This window comes from Danio rerio, chromosome 3, assembly GCF_052040795.2.
Source record: "Danio rerio strain M-AB ecotype USA chromosome 3, GRCz13ab, whole genome shotgun sequence".
Lineage (NCBI taxonomy): Eukaryota > Metazoa > Chordata > Actinopteri > Cypriniformes > Danionidae > Danio > Danio rerio.
In genome coordinates this window covers 46,378,356-46,404,850 of record NC_141023.1, presented here as the reverse complement: position 1 = coordinate 46,404,850, position 26,495 = coordinate 46,378,356, and the positions used below count along the sequence as shown (strand labels likewise).

Here is a 26,495-nt window from a genome sequence, read left to right as displayed (position 1 = left end):
TATCTCTTTAAATGGATATGGGGCCATTTTAGATACAATGTTTGCTTAGAAACCACAAATGTTTAGCTTCTGCATCTGCACATTTAAATAACAGAAAACAATTCACATCCCCAGCTAGTTAATCCACCAAGCTAATGGCATGGGGAATATATAAGAAAAAAGGAAGTGTTTTTCTGCTAAACATAACAGTTCTCCAGAATGAGTTTGCTCTTAGTTTACGAAATGTTTGCATTCTCTTTAATCTTCTCGTTGCAGGGCAATTTTCGGTGATTAGATCCTTAACCTTCTCTTTTATGCCCTATACCCTATGGCTGGCAAATCAAAGTCACATTTTTTTTCCCTTAAAGACAGAATTTGTTGTTAATGTCTTGCTAATCCAGTGATTCCCAACCTTGAGGCCACTTTTATGCACATATGTGCTTCTTATCTGACACAACAGTTTCAGGACTAGGGAGTAGTTTGCCTACAAACTAATTAATCAGGTTTATTTGATTAGTGAAACGTCAATAACACACAAGGTTGGGCCGAGTTAATCTATCTCTAATCACTGAGCAACCTTTGACTATTTGCGCAATGCTCAAATGCCCTTAAACTTCGTATGCATTGTTCTTCTGGATCTTTCCATGTGCCTTTCTCATCTATCTCTCATTTCCGCTGTAAAGTTGACAGGAGCGATATTGATACTTCACTCGCAATTAGATTGCACTCACTCATGTTTCACAGTGACGAAAGCCTTTCGCTTTTTGTCTCTACATTGATTCTGTTTACATTAACTCACTGCTGTGATAATGGAGGTTTCTTTCCGTTGGACTTTTTTAAAGGTCACGCATCTCTACGCCGCTGGCTACAGCACAACATTAGCGTTATGTATACATTAGCACGTCCAATGGGCAGACAGTGAAAAATGCAAGTGGGCGGGCGGGGGTGTCTGTTAGACTTTTATATGGATTGAATATTGGTTTTCATCACACACCGACCTCACCGTTGACGATAAATAGAGCTGAAAACTGAATAGACAGCTTAAACAAAGAGCTCCAGGCATTTCCATCCCAATGTGCACCTTAATGGAAATGTCAAGCGCTTTCAATTCATTCTGCCTATCCAGGACCAGAATGGCCAAATTCATTGCTCACTTACTCTTCTTTAACCCTATAAATTAGCCTGAAATATCACGACTTGCACTCTGAAAGAGGGCCAGTAATGTATCTTAGTCAAAATAATAAGGCCAGTGTGCAGAGTGCATCTTGTACTGAGCATCTTCAGTTTGTCTGCTCCTATTTTCACTTTGCGGTGAGCGTATGCTACATCTCAGCCCACTCAGAAGCACACATGCATAGACGAGCGCTGAAACATGAAAGGCCATTCCTCAATGTAATGCCAAGAAAAGCTTTTCGACTGGCTAGTGTCCCGAACCGGTATCGTCGTAGCATAAGGGCTACAGGGGTGCCTTTGTGATTTCGGGAGAAAAGCTGTAAAGTATTCATTTGATCCTGCGAGGAATGGACTAATGAATGCGATTGTAAGTGCAGTTGCATCCTGCACCTGCATCAAACACGGACTGCACTTGGACTTGAATGATGTGTAAGCGCCTCCTACACGAGGATATGTGGTATGTTTTGTCGCTTGGCTTCAGAAGAGGCTGAATATTAGTCCAGAACGAGGCATGGTTATTTTCAGCTCTTTTGCAGCTCTGCACAGGGAGGGAGCACTTTGTTCATCTTGTTTACCAGGCTATTTACCTGCTTCTGTCCACTTCCCTAAACATCCTCTGCTAATAGATTGTCTGAGTGTGCATGGTGTGAGGGGAAATGTGGACTAAATTACTGATGAATGCAGTTGGTAATAAGAAAGAGTCTCTAATAAATAAGACAGGAGGTGATGGAAAAGGATTTTGAGGTTTTTTAAAGCAAGAATGTTTCATAAGAGGTTCAAATACTCCTTTCAAAACTCTCTTATGCTACCCAAAATGTTATTTATTTGATAAAAAGACTGAAGATGGTAAAATCATGAAATATAATCTAAATTAGTGACATTAAATTAGTAACACCTAAAATGTAAAGGGTATTCACCTTATTCTTCGCCGACGAGCGGGCGCAGCCATTTGAATCTTTTTGGCATGAGACTTCCGATCTCATTCACTTCCATTCATTTTTAGACATTAAAAACATCTCGCTTCACTGTTGCAAACTGATATTTCCTTGTTGTATTATTCTACTCGGTCTGTATAGTCATGCAAACATTTGTTTGTAGAGCAAGTAGTTTGACATTTGTTTGCCGTTTATTGCTCTTAGTCATTTCTCCCATAGGCGACTGAATCGGAAGTTCTAAGAAAATCGCGAAAACAGGCGCATTTCCACATTTTCAAATAAGGTCAATAGTGTTTCTTCCCATACCGATAAATGGTTAATGAGACTTTTTTTCAGGACTTTTTTGTATTTTCTTATACAGTATTGATGTTGTAATGTAACTAAAAACAATCAGTTAAATAGACTTCGGCATTTATTCATTGTTCAATCGTAAATCAAGATAAAAAAGCCGTTTACACGCATGCACCTGTCAGGATCAGCATGTGAGCATAGAATCTCCATTGAAAATACTGGGGAAAAATAAAATAACAGACCCATTTTATATTGTATCAATCAGGCAGGGAAAATTGTTGATTTTTAAAGAAAACAGACCTTAAATGTGCAGATTTTGTAATGGCATAAGTTCACCGGAAGCGTTTGACCCAGGTTACGGAAAAATTAAACGTCCTTCTGCATGCTTCTGCATATACCCCATTCCTGATGACAAAGCTATTTTTAGGATCATTACTCTTATGTCACATAATCCATCAGAAATAGTTTTAGCATGCTGATTTGGTTCTGAAGATATATAGCTTTTAATTTGAAATAGCAGATTTTGATTTGAAAAAATGGTTATACATACTTGCTGAAGAAAAATATAATCTTCTTTTTTATAAATATTATACTGACCGTAAGTTTTTAATGGTAATGTGTGTTTAAATAATTCAGTTCTAGTTCTTAATATGACGGCCTAAACAGTTGTCAGGATCAGCTGCGATCTAGCAGTTGCCGTTTGATGGAGAACTACGAATCCCATCATGCACCTCACATACACACCAGTTCTAGTTATCTCACTAGTTGCACACACACAGCTGGAAGACATCATAGACTGAATACCAGAACTGTAAATATATCTCACATTCACACACAGTGCTGAGTCTTGTTGTCCTGTAGCATTACAAAGTGTTCTATATTCTAGCCTTGCTTTGTTTTCTGACCTGTACCTTGTTTCTCGTTTATGTTGTTTTGCCACTTGTCTGTGACCACGATAACAATTTTGACCATTGCCTACATGACTCTGAGTTAATAAACTGCATTTGCACCCTCAACTCAACAGTCAATGAACAGTGAAATATATATATATATATATACCAAGTTATATACAACCCCTTTGCGTTCGGAACTGCCTTAATCTTTTGTGACATACATTCAACAAGGTAATGGAAATATTCCTTAAGAGGTTTTGATCCATATTGACATGATAGCATCACACACTTGCTACAGATTTGCCGTCTGCACATTCATGATCCAAATCTCCGGTTCCACCACATCTCTGCTCTATTAGATTGAGTTCTAGGGACTGGGAAGACCATTTGAGTACAGTGAGCACACCGTCATGTTCAAGGAGCCAATCAAAGATGATTTGCGCTTTATGACATGGTGCGTTATTCTGCTGAAAGTAGCCATTAGAAGATGGGTACACTGTGGATAAGGTCAGCAACAATACTCAGGTAGGCTGTGGCATTGACACAGTGCTCAATAGGTACTAATGGGCCCTAAGTGAGCCAAAAAATATCTCCCAAATCATTTCACCACCACCAGCTTGAATCATTGATACAAGGCAGGGTGGATCCATGCTTTCATGTTGTTAATGCCAAATTCTGACCCTACCATCCAAATGTTGCAAAGGAAATCGAGACTCATCAGACCAGGCAACGTTTTTCCATACATCTATTGTTCAATTTTGTTGAGCCTGTGTAAATTGTAGCATCAGTTTCCTGTTTCAGTGGTTATTTGAGTTACTGTTGCATTTCTATCAGCTAAAACCTGCATAAATGTGCAGTTGGACAGGTGTACCTAATAAAGTGGCCGGTAAGTATTTATATCATTTGCTCTTTCCATATTTAATAAGTACAGGTCAGAATCGGTATTTTGTGGACTTTTTACATAAATGTCTGTTCCGCTAAATGACAATGGAGCATTATTTCACAGATATATTGACATTTGTTTTTACAAAAGTTACTTGAATCATTATAATTCATTTTGAAATCATTTCAAATGCTTTCTTTGTATGCAAAATGTCTGTAAACTGAAATTGATGCACCATCATGGGACATCTCGTCTAAAAACTGTAAACACAACACCAATTAAGAAATGATTGAGAACCCCAAGCACTCATCAGCAGACAGACATTAATGATGACTTTCTGGAAGAGACGAACACATGAGAACAATGTGGTTTTCTGGAAGACCAATCTAAGCACTCTCCAACCGCCTAATTGCACTTTAAGTGAGTTACAGGACTTGTGAAAGCGGAGGCTGAGAAGTGTCAAGATGGGCCTGCAGATAGGGTTGAGTGTCATTTAGAGCACATGACCGGCCAGGCTGCCCTTACGCGTCTAGTTCACCGTTCACCATTAACATCCACTCTCATTATCCAGAAGCCCATCATCTCAGACACCAACAATATATGCAGCATTAGCGATACCCGCAAGATGGGATTTTCCACTCCAGCCAATAGAGGGGAAAAGGATGACATGTCAAACTCCACCAGACAATGATTCATGTGAAGCAGACGCCCAGAGAAGTTCCAGAATATTCTGGCGCAGTGAGAGTTAATGCTACACAATCACTTCCTGCATGTTTTATTATCCTCGCCTTTCTTCTCTTCAGCATTTTGGGAAATCACAGGTTTCTACAGCAGAGTCAACAGCAACAGTGCAGGGGGACTGTGTGGGTGGAAAAATGAAAGGCAGAAATCTAAATGCGTCTGACATATCGTCCACTCCGCCGCTACGCTCCCCTTCGAGCGCTCAAGGTAGACAACTAGCAGAGCTTCATCCATCCAGAAAGAATTACAGACCTTTATAGAAAATGGAAATCAGAGCACAAGTGCACGTGCGTCAGAACATAATAACAGGGATCGCTTGTGCTGCATTCGAGTGCTTTTCTCTATTAACATCTGCAGCGACATGAAGAGAAAAAAAAACAACAAGGGAAGTCATCCAGCTTATTAAAACACTCCCTGGTCCATTTGTCTTATTGATCTGCCTGTGCTCTGTAACAGCATGTCGTGCTTGCGTTAGATCTACAATTATGGATATAATGTGGATGCCCTTTGGCTTTCTGAGTGTATTTATTCTACTGATTTATTAGGGCTTGGCACCCCCCAATCTTTAGCTCGGTGCCAAGTGAGCAGGGGCACAAAGGCTTAGGCAATCAACGCAGCCTTTTAACCTAATTAACAGCACAGGCTGAGTCTCAGAGAGAGCCTTTCGCAGAGGTCTTAGGGTTTAAAGGGCACGTCGTCTACTGGATCTTTTGAAAGCTATGAGAATGGTAAACGTGGGTCAAAATGCATGGCCGATTCTTTGTACGAAACATTCCAAACCTATACAGAATTCAAGATGGGAGCCTTGACATTAACCCCAGACAAAAGCAAGTGGAAAATGTTGACATTTTCCTACTTGGAAATGATAATGTCAAGTCCACCCTGTGAGTATCTCCCTCTTCAGAAAGTCAATTTAAAGTCTCCGGGTACAGCAGTGTGAGGCCTGTATTGACATTTATGTACCCTACAGAGATAGAAATCACAGATTGTTTGTGTTTATCGATGAGTAATCCTAATCTTCAAATCTTAACCTTTGGCTCTGACAGAGTGGGTGCGGAGTGACTTTTTTCTGATGGCCAGGTCCAGCAGGGGCGGCCTTTTTTCAGCAGCCAAATCTGACGGCATGGGGACTTTCGCTCACGTCATCCTGTGAAGCTCACAACACTGTTTTGGTGTATCATGGCATGCAGTGTCAACGTGCAAAGCATTAAATTATTAACTCTACATTCGTTCCTCTCATGCATTAGTGAAAAACAACACTACTTTAGACACGCTCGCTGTCTATGTGCAGTAATAACGACGTATAATCAAATATACATTCATGTTTTCTTTCTGGTTGTGTTTCTTCAGCTCGTTTGGTTGGGGAACAAACATTTGAGGGTAGAAAATGCATTTCGTCTTAACTTCTGCATGCTTAGGCATGGTGAATTAGAACAGAAGAACACTTTCTGTAATCCGATAGGTTCTGCTTTTTGTCAATTGTCTATCAAGCAAGCACCCAGACTTTTGGGTGAGGGCACTGCAGGAACGCATGCAATCGCAAGCCCTTCACTGGCATGACTTTGAATTGGAGCAGATATTTCAGTGACGGTGTAGTAGAGATCTGTGCAGAGATGTAACAGGAGAAGGTCAAAAAAACAAGTTGTGCTGCAGCTCAAGGGCAAATGCAAGTGCACAGGACTATTGGTTGACGGAGGGCTTTATTTTCATTATGTTGAGGAGTATAAAGAAACCGGACCACATTATTGTCATACTGAGGTCAACAAAAGAGACCTTGCCATCAAGGATGACACCTAACCTTGCATGCCTAGTGCATACTGTTGAATTTAAATGGAGGATGGAATTTCATAAAGCACATCAAGGTTAATCTTTCCTATCTTTTTTAATGAATTCTAAGGGCTTTTCACATATGTAGTATTCTTGCTTATATTTCAAACTGCTCATCATATTCCTGTGGTTAACAATTTATGCTGAGTATTTGTATTTTGCACACTGATGGTGAATATATGAATACATATATGATTACAGCATGTGACCTACACTGTAAAAGCTTGTGATTTACAGCTATGCCTGTATAAACCCTCACTGGCCACTTTATTAGGTATACCTGTCCAACGGCTTGTTAACACAAATTTCTAATCAGCCAATCACATGGCAGCATTTAAGCATGTAGACATGATCAAGACAATCTGCTGCAGTTCAAACCGAGCATCAGAATAGGGAAGAAAGGTAATTTAAGTGACTTTGAATGTGGCATGGATGTTGGAGCTAGACAGGCTGGTCTGGCTTTTTCAGAAATTGCTGATCTACTGGGATTTTCACGCACAACCATCTCTAGGCTTTACAAAGAATGGTCCGAAAAAGAGAAAATATCCAGTGAGCGGTAGTTCTGTGCGTGCAAATGCCTTGTTGATGCCGAAGGGCAGAGGAGAATGGCCAGGCTGGTTCAAGCTGAAAGACAACAGTAACTCAAATAACCACTCGCTACAACCGACGTATTCAGAAGAGCATCTCTGAATGCACAACATGTTTAACCTTGAGGTGGATGGGCCACAGCAGCAGAAGACCACACCGGGCGCCACTACTGTCAACTAAGAACCGGAAACTGAGGCTACAGTTTGCACAGGCTCACCAAAATTGGACAATAGAAGTATGGAAAAATGTTGCCTGGTCTGACGAGTCTTGATTTCTGCTGCGACACTCAGATTATAGGGTTAGAATTTGGCATTAACAACATGCTGCCATCCTGCCTTGTGTCAGTGGTTCAGGATGGTCGTGGTAGTGTATTTGTGTGGGGGATATATTCTTGGCACACTTGGGAGATTTGCATCATGGATGTGCAGCCAACAAATCTGCAGCAACTGTGTGATGCTATCATGTTAATGTGGATCAAAATCTCTGAGGAATATTTCCAGTGCCTTGTTGTATGCCGTGAAGAATTAAGACAGTTCTAAAGGCAAAAGGGGGTCTAACCAAGTACTAGTAAGGTGTACCTAATATAGTGGCCGGTGAGTGTATATAGACATATATAATATGTATATAATGTACAAATTATGTACAAATTAGAAACTTTTTATTTACTGACATGACATCAGCTGTATGCATTAATACATATACTACATAAACAAATAAAGCCAATACATAGGAAATAAAAAATGTAACGAAGAAGACCCACTGAAATGTCTTCACCATCCTCTATGATGCCTTTAGGTGTGTCATTATTGTGTGTATTTTTGTCTAAATGTGTCAGTTTCTCTCTGTAAAATATATCAGCATATGAAAATTATAATTGAATTTAAGCTTACAGCATATCTTGTCCCTTTATGTAAAACAAGTATTGTTATGAACAATAAGCAAGTCTTTTATAGTGTTAAAAGGAGTATAAAGGCTGATAGCTAATAGGATAGCATTCATGTTTTGTGTGACTGTGTATGTTTATGCTGAACCTTATTAATAATTTAAGAAATCGAACAATATGTATCATGAATTTAATGTATCATGTTATTTACTCAGTGAAGAATACAAGAGAGTTACCCTTAACTAAACAGAGCTGGTCAGGACCTGTTAAACTAAAAATGCTCATAGGAAATAAGTTACAATATCAAATTTAAAAACACAAAATAATCAATTAAGCTGTTAGGAGAGTTTCTGTAGTCAATGGTTGAGCTACTGTTGAGCTAACAGTTGCATGTGCCAAAATGTACTTCAGTTAAACAAAGAGAAAACTGTTATTGCGTTTGGGAACAGAGATAAGCTTCTCAAGGTGAATGTGTACCTTTGCTCTAGGGGTCAAACAACCAAAAATAAGGTCAAGAATCTTGGTGCTATTCTGGAGTCAGATCTGAGTTTCAGTAGTCATGTCAAACAGTAAGCAAATCAGCATACTATCTTCTCAAAAACATTGCAAGAATCAGATGCTTTTTTTGCTGTTTTCAGTGAAGACTTGCTCATGCTTTTATCACCAGTAGCATGGATTACTGTAATGGACTGGCCTTCCCAAAACGACAGTCAGACAATCGGAGCTCATCCAGAACGTTGCTGCCAGCAGAGATGGTAAAAGTACACACATTTCTCTTACTTAAGTAGAAGAACAGATACTCAAGTTTAAAAACGACTCTGGTAAAAGCACTGACTACACGTTTGTACTTAGGTAAAAGTAAAGAAGTACGGCCTCAAAAATGTACAAAAGTAAAAAACTAAAAAGTACTTGTTTCAACCACAGTAAAAAGACATGCTGTATAGATAAATAATAGGTAACTAAATTGGCAGTAGTGTTTAAGTGTGTGTGTAAATGTGAGTGTGTGTGGGTGTTTCCCAGTACTGGGCTGCAGCTGGAAGGGTATTCGCTGTTTAAAACATATGTTGGAATAATTGGCGGTTCATTTTGCTGTGGCGACCCCTGATAAATCAGGGATGAAGCTGAAAGATAGTGAGTGAGGATAGGTAGGTAACTAGTCCTCACTGCCTTTTGATACAATTATATAAAGTAACTTACATTTACAATTTATAAGTAAAATGTTTGTTGCCAAATTTATGAAGGTAGCCATGCAGCTTCAAACTCTGTAATATAGCCTCACAACATTGCTTAAAAAGGCGGTCCATGTATCATCATCCTGACGCACACTCACAGCATGTAGTTTTTCGGCTGTTAGATCAAAAACATTAGCTGTCATTCATATTGATTCACTCTAAAGAAGAATTCTGTAGGTCTGTCTATCTTTATAAATCATGTCTTACATTTTACACTGAATTCTGTCCAAAATATATAGATTTTTTTTTCTTTTGCTAAAATAAATTCTTATCAAATTTGACTGCAAAGTTTTAGGTTTTTTTTTTTGCATTAGGCTAAAGCTTCTTATTTCTTATTTAAGAGCAGCTCTTATATTTAACCCAGAAATAAAGGAAATAAACCGCAGTGCATACATTTTTTATCAAGTTTTTGACTGTTTTATTACTAAATGTACAAATCTTTACAAAAAAGCACTATTTTTCGCGGTATTAGATTGAAAGCCCGTGCAGTATGATCGGAAGGAGAAAGGCTTAAGCATTTAAACAGCATGTTTTTGAACTGGAACGTGTCTCTCTTGTTTACCTGTGATCCGATTGAGCAAAAGGGGTCTTATTACAATGTGAACAGGGCAGCATCAGTCATGTTAAATTCGCCGACTCTCTCTCACATCTGCGTAGTCATCCTAGCCTTTCTCATTGTAATCTTAATAATCTAGCCCATGTACGATGTGCGATAGCCGCACACTGTAGCACGCATGCGCGTAATGATAAAATATAGACTGCTTGCATCAAAAAGGCGCTCATATTACTGCGCAATGAAAAAAAAATAATATAGACTGCGCCACCAAACTCATCAAAACGAAAGTTACGATTGTGGTTTTCAAAATAAGGACCATTTTAGTTTACCAGGAACTTTTTTTTTTTTTGTATCTTTGCATTAGATCCGCGATTCACGCATATGGCATTCCCTGAGATGCACAATTGCCTGTACATCCTTTGTGGAGGATAATTACACCCAATATTGCATCTGTTGCTTCTGCTTCACTTATATATGCCTCTCTTCTTAAAAATTCCTACAAACCACTATCCATTACTACTAAGGATATCAGTGGAGATGAAGAATCTTTATTTTCTGACCTAACGTGGGACACTATTTTATCCTCCTCAAAAAATCTGAATCATTAAATGATACATTGGAAACTATTGCATAGACTCTACTTATTCCCTGTAAAACGATTCTATATGCATTTGTCACCTTCCCCAGATTGTAATTTATGCTCACAGAAGACAGCTGGCACTTATTTTCATTATTATTGGGAATGTCCTGCACTTCATTCTTTTTGGTCTCAGTTGGCTCATGACACTTCATTTTTTATTAGGAAAAGATGTAGAACTGACTCCAGCATGCTTTTTCCTAAATGATTTTTTCTGACATGTCACTCTCAATGCAACAAAATAACTTACTCTTAGCTGCATTCACAGCTGCTAAGAAAATGTTGGTCTGCCGCTGGATCCCTGCTCATATTATGAATAGACTTACTGGGGTCTATCTTTGCTGGACATTATTTGTATGGAACTTTCAACAGCGGGCATACATGGAGCTCAGTCAAAAACTGTTAAGTCCTAGATTATAGCTTTTGATATTGTAAAAATCTTTTGTTTCAACCTTCTAATGTACAGCTTTTTTGTTTATATGTATCTGATGTTGTAATAGTCATTTATTTGTACTTACCTAACTTCTACTCTGTATTTGGTTATTATTATTTTTTATACACAGCAATATTTTAACTTCAGTTATTATAGAACAAGTCTACCTGGGTGGGGGGTGGGGATTCCGGGTTGTTTTACGATATAGTCATATGCTGTATGTTTTCTATATTAAACAAAACTGTAATAATAAAAACAATTGTTCACAAAAAAAGAATAGATTTTAAAGTATTATCACATGTCTATAAATTACTTGTGGCTCAGGATGTCACCGTACCTTGCGTTTTTGCCACCTTCCTCTACTTAGTGTTACAGATTACCTTTCTCACCTGCTTTTATTTTCCTGTCACAGGCAAAGAAGAGGTGAACTCAAATGCAGAGAAAACAAGGTCTTTATTTAAGTAGAGGGTCTCAGGAAAAGCAACAAAACAAAGATAGCCCAGTTGGGTGAACACTGGGGAAGCATCAAAGAAAAAACTCCACAATAACGGGACGCTCGCTCACTGGAAGTCCTGGACACAAATACAGGGTGAGTAACAATGCTTCACACAGACACACAAGCGACAACATACTGACAAACATGAAGGGAAATGACGTGCTATAAATGGGGAAAAAGGGAATGAGAAACAGGTTGAAAGAATTAATCGAAATGACTGGTGTTCCTATGACTGCGAATAAAAGCAGGTGAGAAAGGTAATCTGTAACACTAAGTAGAGGAAGGTAGCAAGAACGCAAGGTACGGTGACACAGGACCTCAATACATTACAGATATGCTTACTGAATACAAACCTTGTAGATCACTCAGATCTTTAGGATCAAATAAATTAGAAATTCTAAGGGTTCAGTTAAAGCAGGGTGAATCCGCTACTGTGCCCCCCGCTGCTGGACTCAGCGTCAGAAATGATCAGATGAAAATCAATAAGGAAGTATTTGAATTTGAAATACAACAAAAAAGGAAAGTAAAGACATCTAAATGCACAGAACGAACCTTTTCAGTATAAAATTGTGATATGGATCTAAATAGGAACAAAAAAAAAAAACATAAAGAACCATCTTTCTTAGAGTGCAGTGCTAACCCACGTATAACCCTATAAGTAAAAAGTGTGAAAAGTTCCTTTTCTCAGGGTTAAAAGTGGTGTTTCGAACAACGATAATGGGGTTAAGCAAAGTGCAAAAAGCCCTTTTGTTTCTGAAAATGTTTGATGTGAAATTATAGACAATTTAGTTAAATAATTCAATAACGGCAGTCAAAAGCCTAGCTAAAGAGAGACATCTGATTAGAGTGCTACCTTTGCCATATTAAGCAATGCCTTCCTGTATAGTTATAGACCATCTAAAGATTCTGACTGATTTCAGTCAATAGGCCCAAAGGTTATAATAAAAACTGAAATGTTCATCTACTTCACAGAATTATTGCATAATAACTCAATATTATTATGAGCATAACTGTTCTACAGATGTGTTAAAACTTGTACCTTACACAGTGTATTACTAGTAATGTTTAAAATGGAAATTATACCATATAATGTACTACCATACATATCAGGTGAGCGCCAATCTCGATTATCCATTTAGGTAATGTATGTGATCCGATAAATTCAAAAAATGATACATACAAAGTTATGTAAATACAGAAGTGAGGTTTCATGCTAAATGTTAATGTACGCTTTAGTCAGTCAGTTCAATCTGAACCTTTGAATGCAAACTAAATGCTGAATAAATAATTGAAAGTGCGTTGGGTAAGCAACAAATGCTTCACAAACTCATGAGTGTGAGGCCATCTGAGACTGAGACTACTTGACACCGAGAGCTTTGACTGAGCCGGAGGCCACAGCGGTTTGACCTTCAACTCAAAGATCTGCTGAGAGAGGTCTTGGCCGCGAGAAAGAGGAGCTCAGCCCAATGACGATTGCGCTCGAGGACATAGTAAACGTCTAGTTTGAAATGTCAGAGAGGTGTGCTGTGAAAACACACATCGATTTCGTCCAAATTGTGTGCGAGGGGAGATGAGATGCTATTGGACGATGATGAAGAGCAGGACTCTTCAAACACTTCAAGTCATTGGATGGAATAGCATGGCTGACTTAGGAAACTAATTGCCCGGATAAGATGTTGACGCTCTACCCATGAGTCCTCTTGAATGTGAAGAAGCTGGTGGCTCGAGGAATGAAAACAGGAAATCAATAGCCAGACATTTGGAATTGGGGCATGCTTGGTTTGTTCCAGTTTCTTAAAAATAAGATTGAGTTCTTGTCTTACCTTCCAGAAGTTGTAGGGAAGTCTGGGATGCATACGATTTGCTGGAAGTGTCGATTTTGAGAATCCAAAAGGTTTTATTTGATATAAAACCTTGTGTATTTATTCACTGTGTGACATTCAAAAGCCTGGTGAGATCAGGAAGGGGGGAATTTGTGGGAGTTTCCATTATGGCAGGATAAGAAGAACAAATCCATGGTCTAGCGGTTAAAGCTCTTGGTCCGATGCGGTTGAGGGAGAGTTGAGCCTGAAGCAGCATACCTTAATACCAGATTTGATGACTTGATTTGGAGATGCAAGACCACATAAATGTGAGTGAGTGACATGACGGCCGAGTACGATGACTCAAACTCTGCATTTTTCTTGTCTAAGTGAGCACATACACAGGAGTGAGCACTGAGCACAAACGATGTCTGTGAAAACACTCAGAGAAGTCATTTGCTGCAGTTAGGGGTTTGGTGCCTTGCACAAGGGCACTTCAGTTATTAGGTTGAAGATGGAAGAGAGTTACTCCTCCTTCTTTAGTCACTCCTCCAACCTAATTGTTGGTCTGTCTAGTTGGTTTGGTGTGTTCCACTCTTCGCCTCTCATCGCATTAATGTTGGATCAAGTTGGCCCAATTCAGCATGTAGAATCAGCATTGGTCATTGCCAAAAGAGAGCGCTCTGATTATTCAGCAACAAATCAGAGCAGGAGAACTAAAACTGAAGTGATGAAAGATTTGAGTCAAGAGCAAACAAAAGAAGCCGGCTTTTAAGAGTTCACACTTAGCTGATGAATGATTTTAAAGCTTGTTTGTCATCCTGTCCCAGGAGAGAGCCCTGAGCTCATAAGACCCTCGGAGCCCGGGGCTCCCTCCCGTTTGCAAGGCGAGAGGGGAGTTTGAGCTCAGGTAGGTTTCGAGAACTCCCCTGCTGTAGTAGCTAAGGAACAGATAGTGATTGCTCTTAAATGATAATTACTTACTAGGAGCATGTCTATGGTGTCAATTTGGATTAGTCAATTAACTTAAGTTGCATGTTTTGCAAACCGGTGAACCTGGGGGAAACCCACAAGAGCACGGGGAGAACGTTTAAACTCCGCAGAAACGTCAGCTGGCGTGTTAAGGACTAGAACCAGAGGCGTTCTTGCTGTGAGGCAACATTGCTAACCACTGGGCCACCCATCTAGGAAAGGAGGAGATTACCAAGATGGCTGTTATATGGAACTTAGGGTATTTATTGTGGCTTAGGTATCATCTGATTGGTGACTCAGAAATTGGATAATGCAGGACCAGCCGCAAGCAATCATAAGCATGTGATCCACTTAAATTAGTTTATGAATAATATTTAAATAACTTTTGTGGCAGACATATTTGCATGAGTGAATCTCTCTGTGGTTAGTGACAATTACTGTGAAAATGGTACTAAACTCTGCTTTGTTTACACTTTGTCTATGAGCATTTCAGGTGCAGTAAGACACGTCCTCTCAGTGCAGAATACACCCTCTCATTTCAGTCGGCTGCTTCTGGTCCTGTTTGGTGTGTTTACATGCAACTCAGACAGGGCGTGTCAACACAGTTGTTTTTTTTTGACAGTGCAAGTTCTTGGTGCGAGCAGTGCAAGTAGCTTAGTACGTCCGGGCCTTTAGCAGGTCTAAAAAGTCCTGTTTAGAGCTGGTCTTGAAGGAATAGATCACCTGAATATGAAATCTTATTTACCATTTACTCACCCTTAAGTGGTTCCAAGCAAGCACTATGGAAGTCAGTGCTAACAGGTTTCCAGCATTCTTCAAAATTTCTTCTTTTGTGTTTTGAAACAACCAAACGGAGTAAATGATGATGGAATCAACATTTTTTTTGATGATGGAATCAACATTTTTGGGTGAATTATCTTATCAATTATTTTCCCTCATGTCGTTTAAATCCCAGATACCTTCATCCAACTGAACACAAACCAAGATATCTTGGAAAACTTGAGAGCTCCCTCATCCCCATATGACAGCAATGATGCAGACATGTTCAAAGTCCATAAACATTGTCATATGTGACAACATTTCATGTGACTTTAGTGGTTCAACGTTTTCTGTGTCAGATCAGGTTGTTTTTACTATGGCCAATAAGACGCTTGTTTTGAGCTGCAGGGAAGGCACCCTGATGACCTGACGAGGAGAAGAACACATTTATCATTCATTCATTTTCTTGTCAGCTTAAACCCTTTATTAATCCGGGGTCGCCACAGTGGAATTAACCGCCAACTTATCCAGCAAGTTTTTACGCAGTGGATGCCCTTCCAGTCGCAACCCATATCTGGGAAACATCCACACATACATTCACACACTACAGACAATTTAGCCTACCCAATTCACCTGTACCACATGTCTTTGGACTGTGGGGGAAACCTGAGCACTCGGAGGAAACCCACGCAAACACAGGAAGAATATGCAAACTCCACACAGAAACACCAACTGTCCCAGCCGAGGCTCGAACCAGCACCTTCTTGATGTGAGGCGACAGCACTACCTACTACACCACTGCTTCGCCACACATTTATCAACAAAGTTGTTTTTAGTTTGTTTGTTTTTTTTGTGTGTGTGCACCTAAGTGTTCTTGAAGTTTTGTTTGATAACAGTTGAATCACTGAGGTCAGATGGCATGTTTTGACAATGCTCTTGGTTCCTTTTCTATTATGAACATGGGCTGTTTCTCACAATGCGTTCTTCAATGATCTTCCGTCCTTGTGTTCTTGTGTCTAACCTCATCATCAACTGCCAAGGTTCAGTTCCAAAACTCAAGATCGCAAGAACAGAGGACGCATGAAAGTTCCCGGATGCGTTCTTGACATCGAGAATGCGAACTTGAGCACAGAACTCGCTCGAGACGTCCCAGAAGTCATTGCGGCTGAATAAGGAAGTGGGAAGCACAGCATTTCATATAGATTTATTATTAAAGTTCAGAGATGTTACTTATTTTATCTCAGGAGTTTCCCTAAATGAGATGGTGAAAGTAAACATGGACATGAAAATCTTAATAGAGGCATAAACACATTAAGGGTGATAAGTTGCTGAAATTCATATTAAAATCTGTTTTATTTGTATTGTGCAAAGTACATTTGTGCATGTTCTATATTGAAAAGAGGAAAAACAGTTAATCATTGTGTATACATGCTGTGATGTTTAATTCATTTTTAAGAAGAACACAGCATCTCATTTCTCACAGAACGTGTTCTCGCAGTCTCCCGAGTTCTTCCAAGGTAACCTGGTAAGAATGATCCTTACAAGAACAAGAGTCTGCTCTCTGCAGTCTTGGAACTGAGAAACAGCCTTTTAATGTCTTGGAAGCGTTGCTGGAGGATGAGGAAGCTCTCAGATTTCATTTAAAATATCTTAATATGTGTTCTTAAGAAGAGGAACATGAGAGTGAGCAAATTAACAACATCATTGTCATTTTTGAGTGAAGTAACCCTTTTATGTATTAAGATGCATTTTTGGTCAATCTGATCACAAGTAGATGTAGACGCATTCCAGTTGACAGCTAGTGTTTTGTTCCCTTTTCTGACTTTTTAAAATTTTTCTAAAATTGTTTAACACATTTGAGTAATTTACATATAGGGTGTCACGGTGGCGCTGTGGGTAGCACAAAAACCTCACAGCAAGAAAGTCGCTGGTTCGAGCCTTGGCTGGGTCAGTTGGCGTTTCTGTGTGGAGTTTGCATGTTCTCCCTGTGTTCGCGTGGGTTTCCTCCAAAGACATGCGTGAATTGGTTAAGGGGGTCACACACGAGATGCACAGCTCGGCGACACGTCATGCAACGCCATGTATTTTAGAATTCTAAACATAGGTTTCTATCAGGGTATGTACACCGGCGCTGCAAGTGCGGCACCCAGCCACGACTCAGGACACTGTTCATGTGTTCATTCTGCCGCACCACAGAGCACCATTCGAACAGTTTCGTTTTAAATAACATGCAAATGTGTGCATTTGGTGTGTGATACTTCCAACTCTCATGTGCGCGCCGTGTTGTGACGCATCTAGTGTGCGACCCCTGTAAGTTAAATGTCCGTATAGTGTATGTGTGTCAATGAGTGTGTATGGGTGTTTCCCAGTGATAGGTTGCAGCTGGAAGGGCATCCGCTGCGTAAAACATTTGCTGGATAAGTTGGCAGTTTATTCCGCAGTGGCGACCCCAGATTAATAAAGATACTAAGCCAAAAAGAATATGAATGTATGAATGATTTACATGTAAATGCAAAAAAAGAGAGTGTCAAAAATGATATAGAGAGCAGCAGATTACATTCCTGCTCTGATAGCCGCAATACTACACTGAACGCTGTGTGTGTCTGTGGTACAATCAGGACTCGTAAGAGAACATAAACCGAACTTGGGATTTCAGATGGCAAACTTTAAACCCCATCTGGCTTAAGTGATAACAACATCATTGATACATCCCTTAAAGCTTCTAAATGAGTTAGTAGGTGGAGATTAGGTGGTCTTTTGTGTTTGTTTTAACACATTCAACCACATGAGTGACGGCATGATGAAAGTAATCAGATTAAATGTCTTTTCAACCACCTCTGAAAGTGGTCTACCTGTAATACGCCTGTATTTGACATCAGCCACACTGTGGAAACGCGACTGGCCTTGGCTCGCTCGCTTTAGGCGCGATAGTGGAAACGCGGCTAGTGATAGGATCTTAAAATTGTACACAGGGTAAAAAAAGTCACACTGAAATCTAAACAAGTTATTTAGATGTTAGTTTCAGTATTATTCTTAAGGATATCTTGTGCTTTTGGCCGTGTCCTTTTACCCAGGATATCACTTCTGCTTAAATGGATCAATGTTTTTATTATTTGTTTCATTTCACCTCCTGCTTCAGTTTCTCATCAAATCTTCTGACCAATCAGATGCTCTAGAGTATCTGACATGTCCCGCCCCTTCAAGACACTATTACTAAATGTGCTTGAGCTCAACTCTCACTGGCAGAGCTGTGATCAAAATGAAAAGGTGTTGTCTGTTCTTTAAAGAGGGAGGAGCTACTCTATGTCCGGCCCTGTGTTCCTGTTTCAGTTCAAAATGCATCACACATCAAACAAAAGGCAAATTTCAAAGCACTTCATGAATCCTTTAAGCCTCTGCATTTGAGTCTCAGCTTAAGCACTGAAAGCTTAACAGTACTCATGAACTACAGTCAAACAAGAAAGCATTTAATAATCAAGAATGTAGCTGTGATGGATGGTCATGGCCACTTGGCTTGTGTACAATGCTATGTCAGCTTCTTCGCTAGCCATTGAATTGAGCGCCGTTGTATTTATATAGCTGGGCATTTTGTCTACATAAGCATTTTGTAAAAATGGGATTCTGTTGTATCTGTACAGCTCAGCATTTAAAAATATGCTGTAACAGATTCAGCATTTATTTGTCTGGCTCTTTGACTGGATCTTGACTCCAGCTCTGTTTGACAAGAAACCGCAAACAGATTTATTGTTTTTAGGATATCAACAGGTTTAAACCTGAAACAAGATGAGTATTATGAAAGTATGGTGAATGCAACAGGAAGTAGATGACAGATAGCTCATTCAAGTCTGAGCTTCACCTCAAGCAAAGCTTTTATGATTACTATAGAGAGTGCAAATGATTTAAGTGACTGATGAGGATGAAAAAAAACAAACCTTTATTACAGTATTAATTCATCTTTATTCATGCTTGTTTTTGAAAACACTGCCGTTCATTGTTAGTCTTAGTTAAATTACTGCAATAAATATTAACAAGCTCAACTTCAGATTTTAATAATGCATTGGCTAATGTTGAAGTTAACATTAAGTGCTATTAATAAATGCTGTACAAGTATTCTTGATTATTACTTCATTCATTTACTTTTCAGCTTAGTCCCTATATTAATCAGGGGTCGCCACAGCGGAATGAACTGCCAACTTATCCAGCATGTTTTACACAGCGGATGCCCTTCCAGCTGCTTCCCCTCTCACTGGGAAACACCCATCCAATCTTGCATTTAAACATAAACACTACGGACAATTTGGCTTTTTCAATTCACCTATAGCTCATGTTTTTGGACTTGTGGGGGAAACCGGAGCACCCAGAGGAAACCCACACAAACACGGGGAGAACATGCAAACTCCACACCGAAATGGCAGCTGACCCAGCCGTGGATCGAACCAGCGACTTTCTTGCTGTGAGGCGATCATGCTACCCACTGCGGCACCTGGTGTTAGTAAATGCCGTAACTAATGGAAACTCATTGTAAAATGTTAGATTTTCCATCTACGTATAACGACTCAAATCAGAACTTTAGTACATGAATGTAACCTTGTTGTAAAATGTGATGGAAAACTTATATTACTAAATCATTACTTTTAGGCTCCCAGCAGACACCTTGGTGTCAAAACACTTGTAACACTTATCATGTTTCTTCACTGTCTATAAAAAACAAGAATCTTCTTCAAGGCATTGTTAATGTGCTCAAAAATTTTAGGAGTTCCCCTGTGAAGTCTTGCACCCTATTACGAACAGCAGGTGTTGAGAACAGCACATAAAATACTAGGAGACAGCACACGCCCCTTCAGCAGATATTGTGAGTGGATGCCCCTTGGGCGACATCTAAGGACAATAAGATGTTCCACTAGTCTTTATAAATTTACTTTTGTCCCTGAAGCAATTTTTTACGTAATAAATGTAGTTAATCGATTTATTAGTATTAGTTATTATTATTTATTATTGATTTTTTTGTGCACTTGATGTTAAGTGTTGGTGTTTATTGCGTTAAGTGTCATTCATGTTAAAATGTAAAGCACCATGTCAGAATTAATCGCCCCAAGGAGAATAACAAAGTTTTAAACTAACTAAATTAAAAACTTAAACTCTACAAAAAAGCTAATCATTTTGATGTCAAAACACTGCTGTCTATTTAATATCCACACATTGATGATCTTCTGACCAACACCAAAAAAATAAAAAATAAATAAATAACAGCACAAAATAAATAAGAAATGTTTTATTCATCTGAATGCTTCAATTTCAAAATTGGAAACTGAATTTTGTGACCCTACAATGCATGAAAACTACCTAGATATCAAAATGACATCAATTGTGTCGGGTGGACAGTACATAGACATAATTCAACTGCAGCTATACAGTACACAGCAGGGGTGTCAAACCGAATCAGGCCCACTAAGGGTTTGATCCAGCCCACGAGATGATTCTGTATAGTATAAAAACAAGCTGGGCGACGCAGTGGCGCTGTAGGCAGTGCTGTTGCCTTACAGCAAGAAGGTCGCTGGTTCGAGCCTCAGCTGGGTCAGTTTCTGTTTCTGTGTGGAGTTTGCATGTTCTCCCTGCGTTCGCTTGGGTTTCCTCCGGGTGCTCCGGTTTCCCCCACAGTCCATAGACATGCGGTATAGGTGAATTGGGTAGGCTAAATTGTTCGTTGTGTATGAGTGTGAATAAGTGTGTGGATGTTTCCCAGAGATGGGTTGCGGCTGGAAGGGCTCTGTAAAAACGTGCTGGATAAGTTGGCGGTTTATTCCACTGTGGTGACCCCAGATTAGTAAAGGGACTAAGCCGAAAAGAAAATGAATGAATGAATAAAAACAAGCTGCAGTTTTTCAATAAACCGCTGTTCCAATTGTGTCCACTTGATGCAATAGCGCAATAGCAATTGCAAACTGTTAATTTCATCCAATCCAGAAGCCTGAACCACGTCAGTTTGACAGCCTTTTTTAGAAAGAAAGACCACATCTATGCCCTGCCATACCACACTGAGGTGTTCTCACGAGGAAACGTGGCTTTTTCATATAAGTACAGTCGTCCGAAAATGTACGATTTTTAAAAAGAGTCGTGCCACACAACCACACCCCTAAACCCACCCATCATTGGTAGATAAGCAAATCGTACTAAATTGTACAAATGAGTGTAGAAATACACACGAATTAGCCACTAAATCAAAGTTACGAATTGCTGTGATATTGTGGTGTCCTCAGGCTCTAGCTTTATGTTATATGTTGGCCATATTAAAACAAAAAAAAACAATCTGAAGATGTTGCTTTTAAGCTATATCAACCATTCTTTAACCTATCCGAACCACTTAGGAATTGATTTCCCCCCCCATGTGACCCCTGAGCTAAAATGAGTTTGACACCGTTGGTATAGTGTCCTCAAAAAAAGGTGACGTCTCAGTGTATAATACATGTTCAATGAAGTGTATTTGAGTATTGTGTATTGTAAGTGTCTGTGTTGTCCTCGAAGTTCTCAGACGGTGGGCATCATCTCTTCAAATACTCACAGGCCTTGTAAGGATGGGCATCCCAAGGTAGAGAGCAAGGAATTAGCATAGCTGCAGTTCATATTTATTTGATTTACTTATTTGAACCAGAGCTATTAAGGTTGGTATGAAAGAATTCATCTGAATAGATGCATTTAACTGAAGCATACATTTATGTGATGTAATGTGTATTAGGCATGGGCCGGAATAAGATTGTAACGTTATGATAACCTTGGATAAAAATATCACGGTTTCCCGGTATTGGGATTACTGCTCCAAAACAAGCTGCTGTCTGGGTAAAAAACATTTTTCCCTAATTTGAACACAATATATTATCTTTTAAAAACCATTTAAAATATTTTGGACCAGTAGCTTTTGATGTAGAGGTTCATTTTCTCCTGGAAATGCTGTTGCCCTAAAAATGAATAAAATTGTTGTGAAAAACATGAAAAAACAAACTAATTAAAAACCCTTACATTTACCTTAGAAACGGTATAACAGAAAACTTTGGTGGGTTCAAAACCTTGAATTTTCCAAACCGTTGTATGCCTTGAAACCGGTTATCATCCCATGCCTATCGTGTATATGGCTTTACTGAAAAGATAGGTCTTTAGTTTAAATTGAGAAAGTGCGTCTGAGCCTCAAACATTGAGTTTAGGGACCATATATGAAAACACTCAACCTCCTTTAGTGGACTTTGCTATTCTGGGCACAGCCAAAAGCCTTGAGTTTTGATATCTTAAAGTGTGTGTGGGATTGTAGCGAGACAGAAGGTTGGTTAGATAAACAGGAGCTAGATCAGAGGTGGGCAAACTAAGACCTGCGGTCCATATGCAGCCAGCTGAACACTTTCATCTTTCCCACGAGTGAGTTTTTAAAATGCTGCTTCTGAGTAACGGTTTGGTTTCAGAATTAGTAAATTAATGATGCAATTACAAGTGAAAGCCATGTGATGGCAGTATTGCACACGGTACAGTTAACGCAACCAGTAGAATTAGAACACTGTCTTGGATATTAAAATGCACTTGACCATTAATGACTAAAAATTAGTCTAAATTGCTAAGTATTGCTGTTTTTAAAGACTACAACCTAAGGGGCTGATCACAGTGAAAATGCTTTATGCGTTAAGAGGCGCCACTTTTGAATGGTTTACTAATGGCTGCGAGAGTTTTGCGCGCTGCTTATGCGCCCTGTGTGTTTTAACAGCCTGCTGAGCCTCGCATTTTTGCTGTAGCAGACTCCAGACTTTGACACCCTTGCAAAGAGAGGGGACCAGACACATTGTTCACATTAACACACTCATAATAACATGACTTAAAATAACAAAAACTAAGATTCTTCCATTTGATCTCATAGTTTTATTATTGATATGAGCATATTAATACAAGCTCAAATGAGATTGTTGTACATTTATATTAATAATACTTTAGTAATTGCTTGGTAAATGCAATAAATAATAAATGCCTTATTTTATTTTATAAGGGATTATTGTTTTATGGTGATTGATAAGTAAATGTAAATAGCAGTGCAAACTCATTTAATTTGTAAATTTGACTTAATAATAACTATTTAAAAAAATCTGTTATTTGTTAATGTGACATGTTTCTGTACGATATTACATGTTCCATGCATACTGCCACTATAAATAAAAGTTATTTTTTGAAGAATTGGACATGGGGCCCTTCACTTGGTTTGCAAAACTTGATGTGGCCTTCAGGTTTAAAAAGTTTGCCCACCACTGAGCTAGATTATTTAAAGCCTTAAAGGTAAGAAACAATATTTTATAATCAATACAGATTTTATATATCTAAATTTGTCATCCAAAAAAATGTATGACATTCATGTGATCAATTTTTTAGGTGCTTTTTGACACTAAATCAGTCAATTGGCATTAAATCAATTTTCATTTTTTGAAATGTTGTTTTAACATTAAGATACCTGCTGAAATGTGGCATCTCATGCGAATGAGTTTATGAGTTATCAGTTTGTACACAAATATGCTGAGTTGTTTTAACTTTGGATAAAATCAGATGAACTCAGTTGTTGGGTTAAAATTTTAATTTAAGAAATTTACAGTGGTTAAGTTTGTCCATATTTTACCCAGATTTGAATTGAAATCACCCTAATTTTATTTTTAGAGATACAATGTGACTGGTACAATAAAACAAAATGAAAGTCCTACCCTAAACCGAACCATCAGTTGTTCATAAGCAATGTGTTAGAATCAGAGCAGACAGATTAGCCACCAATAGGGTATATGCCGAAGCATGCTAATAGGACTTTTAATTTGCCAGTAACCTGGGTTAAGCGCCTCTGGCGAACTGTATGCCAATGCAAAAACCAGCGCGCTTAAGGGCTGTTTTCTTTAAAAATCAGCGATCTCTACTAGCTGAGTGATATCCGATATAAAGTATATAAAGTGGGTCTCAGACTGTACAAGAAGCACTGCATTAAATAACATTTCCCCCCGCCATGTCTTTATAATATGAGCATTTATTTTACCCCAGTACATTTAATAGAGCTTCTGAGCTAGCCTGCAGATTCTGACGGTCGCGTGCGAGTAAACGGCTTTTTGTATCGTTTTACGCTTGAGCAACTAAATTAATGCCAAAGTTTATTTAACCGAATGTATTTTAATGACATTACAACATCAATGCTGTAAAGGGAACCATATAAAATGGAAAAAAAAACTCACAATAACAGGTCACCGGAAGTTTATCAGTATGGGAAAAACACTAACTCGGCATTTACCCTATTCAACAAAACATTTTCAAAGTATCTTTATATCCATGTGGATGATTAGAATAAAACCCATTCATTTACACTTCTCTTTACCATCAACAAATAAAGCAAAAACAGCACAAATACATGATCTCAGCCGGGCCAGAGAGAAAGTGTCAGCAGAAGTATCGTCATGGATTATGCTATCTCCAGGGCATATCCGCCTCAAAGTGACCTAGAAAGCGATATTGTTTTGGCATAGAACAATACATTACTCACAGTGATTATCAGCTCCAAAGACCTCCAGGAGAGATATTTACAAGCGTTTGAGGATAGCTGAAGTTTGACGGGTCTCTTTAGCAGTGGTTCGCTCTTGATGCAGACTGTATCACGTTCGGGAGTCATTCATTCTCAAAGAAGCAAAGACACACTATTGTCTTCCTAACAAAGCTTTTACTTACTCTAGCATAGATGCACTTCATAATACTGACGTTTATGCTGCCTTCCCTTCAGAATGATTGCATTTACGATACAATCAGTTACCAGAGGGGAAACTCATGATTTTCTTCAGGCTGGGGTTTTTGATTCATGTCATATAGGGGTAATATGAGCAGACGAAAATTCTGGGCTGTATCTATCCAAGTTTGTGTTAAGTATGCACCTAACATTTTTATACCAACACTTAATGGAACATTCTACTTTTTTGGAAAATAGTTCACAAGGGCGGCACAGGGCTCAGCTGTTAGCACTTTCGCCTCACAGAAAGGTCACTAGTTCTAGTTCTGTCTGGGCTAGTTGTCCACTTGTATGCGGAGTTTGCATGTTCGTCTCGTGTTCGCGTGGGTTTCCTCCGGGTGGTTTCCCCCACAAGTCCAAACGCATGCACCACAGGTAAACTGAATAAACCAAAGGCTGGTTTACACTTCTGCGTCGAGTGATCGCCGTGACCACGACGCATGCCTTGTGCGTCGCATTTATACTTATACGTGCTGTTTTTGTTGCTCTGCAATAACACTTCCGAACGCTGGCTGGCAGCATGTTATTTTGCTTTGTGTCAAGTTTCTTTGCTAGTGTTTTTTATAAACGCTACCTTAAATGTACAAGGAACTAAAACTCGCTCATTCAGAGGCGGGAACTGGCGTCATGTAGTTGCAGTTTCTAAGAGGTGCACATCAGCATCGGCGTTAGCCACGGCGAGGGGTTTGTGACCACACTAGGGCTGTGCAATTAATAGAAAATTCTTGATCTGTTAAGCATCATTTGGGAAATATTAATAAAAAAAAAAAAAAAAGTACAGGGGGGTAAATAATTTTGATTTCAACTGTAATCTTTTTGAATAACCGTGATTATGCTTTTTCCCATAATCGAGCAGCCCTAGGCTATGCCGTACCATACGATTGCGCTTGATGCAGAAGTATAAATCAGCCTTAACCTGTCCGTAGTGTGCAAGTTTTTGTATAACCGTGAGTGTATGGGTGTTTCATAATACTGGGTTGCAGCTGGAAGGGCATCCGCTGCGTAAAACATATGCTGGAATAATAGGCGGTTCATGCAACTGTGGCAACCCCTGATGAATAAGGGACTAAGCCGAAGGAGAATGAATCATTTACAAGAACCCAAGATTTAATTAGTTTTACCATTAAATTTGTGTGGGGAGTCAACGGATCGTTCCAGAACCGAACAAGCCACAGACCATGTTATCCTTAAAAGATTGGTTGGTGCCTAAATGTCTGAGCTTTGATTTCATTTTCAAAGCAATCCACAGGATCCCAGCAAAAGGCAATCCACAGGACGACTATCCAGTCAACATCACAGTTGCGTGTTAATTAACTTTACACCTTAAAACAATAAGAGGCTCTACAATCAAAAACCCACCAAACCGGTTTTTGACAAGTACCTTTTGGTTCGCGTGTCCTTTGGCGTCTGCAAGGAATACACATTCTCAGGCAGACACAGAAACGCTTCCAAAGTTTAATGGACATACAGTAAAACTGTGTTTATTTGAGTAATGTATGTTTGCTTTATGTTTCTGTAGGTTTTTGTGTGTACATGTTCCATGTGTTTAACAAAACTGTTATAGATAGTTCTTGAGTAATAGCCCTCAGTGACAAATTAAATCTACAGAATGTTTGTGAAATACTTCATGTTTGGTATTG

The 26,495-nt window shown here is 39.1% G+C and overlaps 1 protein-coding gene across 5 annotated transcripts in view; it reads left to right on the top strand.

Moving 5' to 3' along the window:
- Positions 1 to 16,257, top strand: part of LOC147846018 (uncharacterized) — a 154,833-nt gene extending 138,576 nt beyond the window's left edge. For 2 of the 5 annotated variants that reach the window (XR_015481155.1, XR_015481150.1), the window contains one exon: positions 16,121 to 16,257. The gene's annotated coding sequence lies outside the window, so the exon portion shown is untranslated. Of the gene's footprint in view, positions 1 to 8,681; positions 8,763 to 8,860; positions 8,949 to 11,463; positions 12,137 to 16,120 lie in introns of those variants that run through there. The other 3 variants (XR_015481153.1, XR_015481151.1, XR_015481154.1) reach the window with 3 other exon arrangements.
- Positions 16,258 to 26,495: the final 10,238 nt, after the last annotated feature.